We start from the raw sequence: 9,295 nt of genomic DNA on the forward strand, positions 1-9,295 counted from the left end.
CCATATAGTAAATATTTTAGGCTTTGTGGGCTATATGGTTTCTATGGCAACTACTCACCTCTGCTGTTGCAACAGGAAAGCAGCCATTGACAATGAACAAACAAATGACACTTTATTTACAAAAAAAGGCACCAGCCAGATTTGGCCTGCCAGTAGTGGTTTACCAATCCCTATTATAGATGGTATCCAAATGTGCTCGAAAGAAAGAAAGAGGACTTACTGAATCCACAATTGTTAATGAAAGCTTAACTAACTCTATAATGGCAAACATAGCTGAGCAACTGGGTCAGCCCAGGGAGAAGATGCACTGGTCAAAGCAAGGAATGTATATAATTTCCCCCCCATACAATTACCTTTTATGGATAACCATACAAGTCATGTGTCACTTAACTCCAAATTCCATTTTCAAATTCCCACTACCTTCCTACAAAGATGTGGCATGTGGGCCATGTCAAGGGCAGTATCCTGGAGCTTGTTAGGAAAGCTCATTAAAAACATTGATGTCTTCCCTACAGAATCAGAATCTGCATTTCAACTAGATCCTCACATAATTCTTATGCACTTTATAGTACAATCTCAAAACCGGATGTATAGCTGATCAGCATCAGAATCTGCTGGTAAAAGTGTCAATTTTGGGCCCAATTTCAGACCTACTAAATCATTGTCCCTGGGGATGATAACTCATTAAAATTTGAACCTTACTGAAGTTTCACAAACACAGGTCTACACTGGATGTATAAAATTAATGATCATCAACTATAAGATTGCCACCAGTTGTCTCTATTCGGTCTTTTTGATCATGATTCCCTAACCTCATATTTTGTCAGCTGTACTTATTTGTTCAATCCCTTTCCAGTTCTCTTTTCTTTCAGCTTTGAGTTTGCTTTACTTAGCTTATGAATACTATTTACCTGTTGTTAATTTTTGGTCACCATGAGCATATGTCAAGAAAATGGTATGACCACTATGTCAGTGTCTTAGCAAATGGTACAAAGGTTCCTCTTGCGGAGATCACTGAGCATGTTTGGGAGAAGCATTTCATAAGCCACCTGAAATGCAGAAGTGTTCAAAGGCAAGCTCAAATAATAAATGGTGATGCAAATGTTCTCTAAAGATGGAGAGAGGCTAATGGAAAAAAAGTAGAAAAAAAATCTCAGTTGCAATAAGGGAGACAGGGCTTTGGAGGAAAGCAAGTTATGTGGTGGTGGAGTATGTTGTCTAGTGCTCTAGCTGAGTCCCCTTCACAATCTTCAGCAAAGTCTCCATGGCTAGGATTTCTTTTTCTTATTGGCTTTATTTGGGGTGGGGAGTGGGGTGGGAGGACAACTGGAAGGGATGCCAAAAGGTGAGTCATGGTGGATGTGGTAGACAAAATGGCCAGAGAATGAGAGGACAGCAGACATTAAGGTTACATCAAGATGTGATGAGAAGATTAGGGCTGCCTGGCACTTCTGTTTGCACATTTTATTTCCTAGTCCTATCCTTTTAAGACAGGGTTTTCAAATCCCTCGTTGTGTTAAAGTCACCAGTCCCAGAAATTCTTTTCAGTTGGTCTAGAGCAGTGGTTCTCAACCTTCCTAATGCAGCGACCCTTTAGTACAGTTCCTCATGTTGTGGTGACTCCCAATTTCATTGTTAAAAATTGAACATAATTAAAGAATAGTGATTAATCACAAAAACAATATGTAATTATATATGTGTTTTCTGACGGTCTTAGGCGACCCCTGTGAAAGGGACGTTTGACCCCCAAAGGGGTCGCGACCCACAGGTTGAGAACTGCTGGTCTAGAGGGTAACCCAGACATTAAAAAAATTTTGAAGTTTCCAAGTGACCCTTAAATATGCAACTAAGATTGAAAACTAAAAAAGAAAATCTAATCTATATAGTGCATGTTATGACTAACAAGGTGAAAAAGTATATACAGATAAGACTTTTCCCTCTTTCTCTTCTCTATTTCTTCTCTTTCTTAATTTTCCTTCCTTCCTTCCTTCCTTCCTTCCTTCCTTCCTTCCTTCCTTCCTTCCTTCCTTCCTTCCTTCCTTCCTTCCTTCCTTCCTTCCTTTTTCTTTCTTTCTTTCTTTCTTTCTTTCTTTCTTTCTTTCTTTCTTTCTTTCTTTCTTTCTTTCAATGAGATAATTTTGAACTATTGTTCTGATAGATTTTACTATATAAGCACTCAATACCTGTATTGAGTTCCCAACAAAGAGAGAATGCCATTAAACTAATCAATCAATATGGACAGACAAATCTAAATTATTATAATTTACTTAGTTCTTGATAATTAAAGAACATTGATGGATAATATGAAATTAGTAGTAATGTATGTGCATCTGATTTGACAGTTATATGAATATATAGGTCTACATTATGTTTAAATAGACATTTTTTTTCCCCCGAGTCAGTAAATTTCTCAGGAACCATCTTTTTTTTTTTTTTTTAAATGATTTCATTACAGGCCAAGTTTTTAGAGCATGGGGTATTTTGAAAGAAAAAGGTGCTTTAAATATGTAGGCATGTTTTAAATGAATATTCTTTTTTTTTTTTAACCCTCTTCCACCTCCATCTACACTACTCCCCCCTGCAATCACCATACTTGTCTGTGTCCATGAGCTCTTTCTTATTTTTTTCTTTTTTGCTCAGTCCCTCCACACACCTTCTCTCTAATACCTCAGTAAAATTTACAGAAAATTTGGGGAAAAGGTCAGGATAAATTGAGAAAGTAAAAGGTAAATTGTGTGAAGGAAGGATCCACTGGTTGTAAGGTTTCATTAATGGATTGACTTACTGAGATCAGACAGGGATTCACTGACTCTGGGATGCTAAGGCATTGGGCTGATAGTTAAGGTATTAAAGTTGGATTCTCCAGAAAACTCTATTCTCATAAGTTCTCCTCAAATTAGAAAGAAAACTAGAAAAATAATATAAGTCCTTAATTTAGCATGACATTACTGGCTGGCTATTTAAAAGACCTTTAATTAAGAGTTTACCATAAATATATGCGCACAGCTATATTTCTATTACAATGGTTATTAGAGAGATGACTTCTCAATATATTTAATTGTATCTATGTACATGAGGCGTCTGTTTTTTGAACCCATTTCTCTATGTAAGAATAGAAAGCCTTTAATAGAAAAAATAGATATATATACTTACAAGATATTAATATACTATTGTTGCTATTACAGAGTAAAATCTGTCCTAACCAATAGTTTCATTAGGATAGATACTATGCTCAAATATTTCAGCTAGGTGATTTTATTTATTTCAGTGTCATTGTGATATAATTGACATTCAAAAAATTGTGTATATTTAAATTTTGCAATTTGATAAGCTTTAGCATATGCATACACTCCTGAAATCATCCCCACAATCAAGAATATGAGCATAAGCATCACCCCTTCCCCAAATTTCCTCATGTCCTTTTATAATATGTCTTCCCACCACACTTCTCTTCAGCAACCACTGTTTTCTGTCACTGTAGATTATAATTGTCTGACTTCTTGGTCTGAGCATAATTATTTTGAGATTTGTCTTTGTTACTGTATGTGTCAAAATTTCATTCTTTCTTGCTGAGTAGTATTCATTGTAAGCAAGGTGCATAATAATTTGTTTATATTTCCCTGTTAAGGGGCATTTTGTTTATTTATTATTTTTGAAATATTTTTTTATTGATTTGGAGAGAGAGAAAGGGAGAGTGTGAGAGAGAGAGAACCATCTGGGTGAAAGAGAAACATCCATCAGTTGCGTCCCATACACACCCCTACTAGGAATCGAACCAGTAACCTGCGCATGTGCTCTGACTTGGAATCAAACCAGGGATGATGCTCAACCAACTGAGCCACACTGGCCAGGGCATTCCTGTTAAGGGACATTTTAATTTCCAATTTTTGACTATTGCAAATAAACTTCTATGAATATTTGTTTAAATGTCTTTGTATACAAGACTTATGCTTTTATTCCTCAGGTTAAAGTTTAGTAGTGGAATGCTGGATGTTTACCAGTTGCATGCTTAATTTTTTAAAAACCTGCAGAACTCTTTCCAAAGATGTTGTACTGTTTTACATAGGCAAATGGAATGTACCATCAGAAGTGCATGAGAATTTGTTTCTCACATCTTCAACAACACTTTGTATGGTCAGTATTTTCAGTGTTAGTCATTTTAATTGTGACGCAGTTATATTTCAGTGGAACTTCAAGGAAGTGATTTTAAAGTGAAATAGGCAGAATATAAAAATGTTTAGTCTTCTATTTTTTTTTCCTGCCATGTCCTAGAAATTTTAGGTTGAACAAATAGTCAAAAACCTTGTTTTCCTCCCTGCTTTACCATGGTCAAAAGAGTTCATTCACCTTTCCACTTTGACTTTTACACACAATTGTGTGTCCTTAAAGAACAAACAAGAATTAGGTGTGCCCTGCAGGCAACATAAATTTTGGCCCATGTAATTAATCATATCTGCTTCACTGAGCTATAATGACCCTGTGGACAGGAAAACATCTTCAGTGAGGCAGTCTTGTTTCCATGAAGTCCTTACCATTTGGGGGGATAGGAAGAAGTTCTTATGTTTAGTTTCTAGCATCCTCAGTCATACCTACTCTTCTCTTCTTGGGCATATAGTGAATTGTATTGCTGTATTGATATGGTAATGTATCAAAATATAAGGATAAGTACATCAGTAGGTCACCTGGCCAAATTTTAAAAAATGCTGTCATTAATATCCAAGCTAAGGAACAGAATTAGTTGCATAAAATCCAACATCACAGTAGACATTTACAAATAGTGAAGAGTGGCAGCTCTCCTGGGTTTTATAAAAAAAATCATTCCTCCCAAATCAAGTAAAAGACTTGAAGATAGATATATAATCTTGAGAACTAATTTCCAAGAGACACAAAGGAAAACAATTTACTAGTGTCATCATTGGGGAAAGTAGCTATAATATTGTAAGGGCTCACCAAATGATAATAGTGGCCAATAAAACTATTACAAATCCCTAGCGCATGCAGCTTTATAGGGAACATCACTTTTTTCTTTATTGATTAAGGTGTTACATATGTGTCCTTACCCCCCCATTGTCCTCCCCCCCTTGCCCCCACCCCGTGCATGCCCTCACAGAACATCACTTTTTAATCCAGTTTTCTGGTTTCTGTTTTTATTGAAGGTAATATTACGCACCTAGTATTTTATTCAACTACTGAGGAGCTGAGATTAAGTCTTTATGATACTTTCTTTGTGCACATTTCCCATAAGTCATTCCAATTTACTCTTATATAGCATAAAGGAGAAATTGGGAAATCCTCTAGTCAACCTCCACCCTTTAGGATATTATTCCTGAATTAGATGTCATATAGTAGACATTATGACCTCTGAGAGTCTAATCTAAATCTAATCTTAGTGTCTAATCTTGGCCAAGATGATGGTCTTGATGATAGTGATGATGAAGTTGATGATAAGAATGAAGAAGTTAATGATGATATTGATGACAATAATACCACTAACGATAATGGCAGCTAACGTTTTCAGAGTGTCTACTCAGGGCCAGCACTCAGCTAAGTGCTTTGCATGCATTGTCTCATTTAATCTTTGCAAAACCCTGTCAGGTTGGTCCCATTACTTTCTCCCTTTCACAAAGAAGTTCAGTGAAATAAATCACACAGACAGTACACCACTCTGTAAGCTCTCTCCATTCTCATCTTGTCTATTACTACACACACACACACACACACACACACACACACACACACACACAAGGAGACTTTCTGCTAATAATTTTTATTAGCAGAAAAGTTGGAGGACAGACAACGTACAGTTAGGTTGGAGGAAGAGCTCAATAGCTCTCAACCTGGATAACAATCAGTTAATGGATGTACTAGTAGATATCAGGACTAGGGGAGCAAGCTCTTCAAGCAGCAGATCATTATGCAGGAGCTCAGCATGTTTATTAATCATTGTGCACAATTAAAATGCCATTTCATCCCTCTAATTAAAACAAGTAGTTCCCTGAGGCCAGCACCTGAACTAATGAAGCCTGGTTGCCTAAGGATCTTACTCAGGAAAGGGAATTAAACAATGGAGGAAGCTGTGTGTTTACCGAGTAGCCCAGACAACGTCAAACTGTATATGATATCATGAGGGAGTAGACCAGTTAAGACTGTGATTTGAAAGAGCCAGGGATGCTTCTGTTTATGAGGAAAGGCTGGGTGTACAGGTTGAAATTATTTTCATTTTGGAATTGGTCAGTCACATTTTTTTTGCCATCCTGTATACCTAACAATTAGATCTGAATTATCTTTTTTCTTGGTAAATGGAACAGGAGGAAGCAGTTCTAGGGATTTTAGGTTGGCATCAAGGTATTTAGGAGACTGCAGGGGTTTCTGAAATCGCTTTATTCTACAAATAAAAGGGAATATAGACAGGTTATCGGATCACAACCTAAAACAGTAGAAAGATGAATGAGCTAGATGAAGTAAAACTTAAGATTCAGTCCCAATTCAATGACCCTGAACAAGACTTTTAGTTCTGTTTTATAAAATAAGAGAACTGACATAGTTACTCATCAAGTGTTCTAGTTCTAAAATTCTGTGGCTTTGGGGGAATTTGTGATTAACAAAACAGCTCAAAGAGTTTTCATTGTATCCTAATACCTCTACAAATTTAGCTGAATGAAGGCGTACTTATTCTTTTAATTTCTGTTTAGTTTACTACCATATCTTTCATGTCTGGCATTATACCTTGCATATAGCAGTTATTCAATTAACTATCTTTACGAAATACAAATCAGGTTAAACCCACCGATCAAAGTAGCTCAGTGGTTTCAGTGCTCTGCTCCTGAATATGTGATACTACCCAGAGAAGAAACACCCTGCCTAGGGTTCTGCATGACTCATCTGGGAATGGCAAATCTGGGGATTAGGAGAGTTGCTTTCACTCCCAGCTAGTCTTGCCAACTCAGTTTCCTACAATTCTGTGCTTGAAAGGTATGGTTTCATGTTGCCTCCACTTGCACTAAGCATCTAGTCATGGTCCATTCTTCCCCTGCTTTGCCTGTTATTCTATTGGCCCTCACGATTCCCTGATAGTCCAGGAAAATATTTATGCCTAGAAGTTTGAAAAACTTAACAGTATTAGTTCTTAATTTCCTCCAATAGTCCTTTACAAGGCTTTTGTGTAGTCAACTCTCTTATTGCCTTCTGGCAACTGAAGAAAGATGGCTGTCTAACATACAACATAATTTGGCAACATACAGGTTTATGGTGGTATTATATTAATAGATATTTTGCCTGGTTTTATTTTGGGTAGAACAGAACCAGTAACATATACATACCAATGATGAGTTATTTTTTAAAACAGTGTGGCCAGCAGGTTCCAGAGTGTTATTATGATTTAAGTCATTATCTCTGTACTTTATTTATAACCAGGCAGCTGGCTTCGATGTCTTTATTTTAAACAAAGTAAAAAGACAACAATGAAGTGGTAGAAGCCATATGAGGAGAAAACAGGTCAATTATAGAAAAATATTAGGACCTTAATTTTCTCACACTCTCTATCCTATTCTTAGGGGCAGGAGGAAATTGGTAACTGGAAATTGCTAATGCAGGTCTTGGGGTCTGAGAATCTAAGAGTTTTAATATTTCTTATTTGGGGTGATTATTTATATGTTGAACCTAAATTTTCTTTTGAAACTGTAGCTCAGTTTCTCTTGTACGTCATAGTAGGAAATATAACTTGGTCAATAAGACATCTAGAAACTAGCAAAAATCAGCCAATAAGTCAGATTAAGTGGCACGATAATTGGGTTTCCTAAGCAGTTTTTGGTATTAAAACAAGTTAATCAACCATAAAACACAAACTCATCAGAATCCAAGGTCTCATTCAATTAACTTCTGGCCTCAAACACTTAAGTATTTTTTTTTCTTTCTTTCAAATCATTATGTCATATTTTGCCAAGAGAGAAAGGATTTCTGGAGTGGGAAATTCCAAAGATAGAGTAAGAGCCAATTCTTTTAAAGTATATTATTTTATCCATAATTATTATTTTTAGTAAAAATGAAAACAAAATTTTTCTTCTTGCCCAGAAGGGAGATAAAATCTTAAACTTACAAGTTCAAGCAGAGGAACTTAAATTGTATAGTGTTTCTTTTTTGTTTGTTTGAAGCAACCCTTATATTCTTATATAATATTTACTGTAAAACACTGGATAAACTAGAAATGTGGGAGGCAAAATATCTATTAATATAATACCACCAACACATGATTTTGTGCCTAGATGCTTATTTCAAATTGATTTACAACTTCTTAATATCTTTTATTGGTATTAAGGTCATAGATTCATAGTCAAACTACGTGAGTGTAAACCTTTACTAGTCCCAAAATCATAGCTATAGCTTTAGCTTCCTTGGATGTGAGCCTTTGGAAATGAAACATAAACCTGTATGTTGCCAAATTATGTTGTGGTAGAGTTAAAAGAGCAGAAGAGGGCCTTTTTTGCTTTTGTTTTGTTTTGTTTTGTTTTGTCAGACAAAACTGGCTTAAAATCCCATATGGAAAAAGTGAAACCAAAAAACGGAAGGGACATCACCCAGAACCACAGGAACGCTGGCTGAGTGGAAGTCCTACAACTAGGAGGAAAGAGAAACGCATACGGACACTCAGAGGAGGCGCAGTGCTGAAGTCAGATTCTGAGGTGCGGAGCGGGCTGGCGGCGGAGGGCGAGGTTGTTGTTTTCAATCGGGAGGGAGTCGCAGACTCTGAGCACTAGATCCGGGCGAGCCTTTAGGGACCCAGACTCAAACGGGAGAAGCGGGACTGTCTGGCTTCGGTCAGAGCGAGTGCAGCTTTCTCTCCGAGCTTTGCAGTGGGTGCTGGGACTCAGAGAGGCAGAGCCCCTTGGGACAGGACTGATAGCCGCCATAACTGCTCTCTCCGGCCCACCCTGTTGATCCTGTGCGACCCGCCCCGCCCAAGCCCTGCACAGAGCCATTTGCCGGATAGCCTCAGGCAAAGGCTAGATTAGCACCTCCCTAGAGGACAGAAGTTCTCTCACTGCTGACACAGCTGATTCTCATAGCCACTTGGCCTGGAGGTCAAACCCTCCCTGGAATTAGCTACAACAATCAAGATTTATCTATAAGACTGCGAACAAAGACCACTAGGGGGTGCACCAAGGAAGCATAACAAAATGCGGAGACAAAGAAACAGGACACAATTGTCAATGGAAGAAATAGAGTTCAGAACCACACTTTTAAGGTCTCTCAAGAACTGTTTAGAAGCTGCCGATAAACTTAATGAGATCTACATGAA

Source organism: Myotis daubentonii, chromosome 12 (genome assembly GCF_963259705.1).
Source record: "Myotis daubentonii chromosome 12, mMyoDau2.1, whole genome shotgun sequence".
NCBI classification, from domain to species: domain Eukaryota; kingdom Metazoa; phylum Chordata; class Mammalia; order Chiroptera; family Vespertilionidae; genus Myotis; species Myotis daubentonii.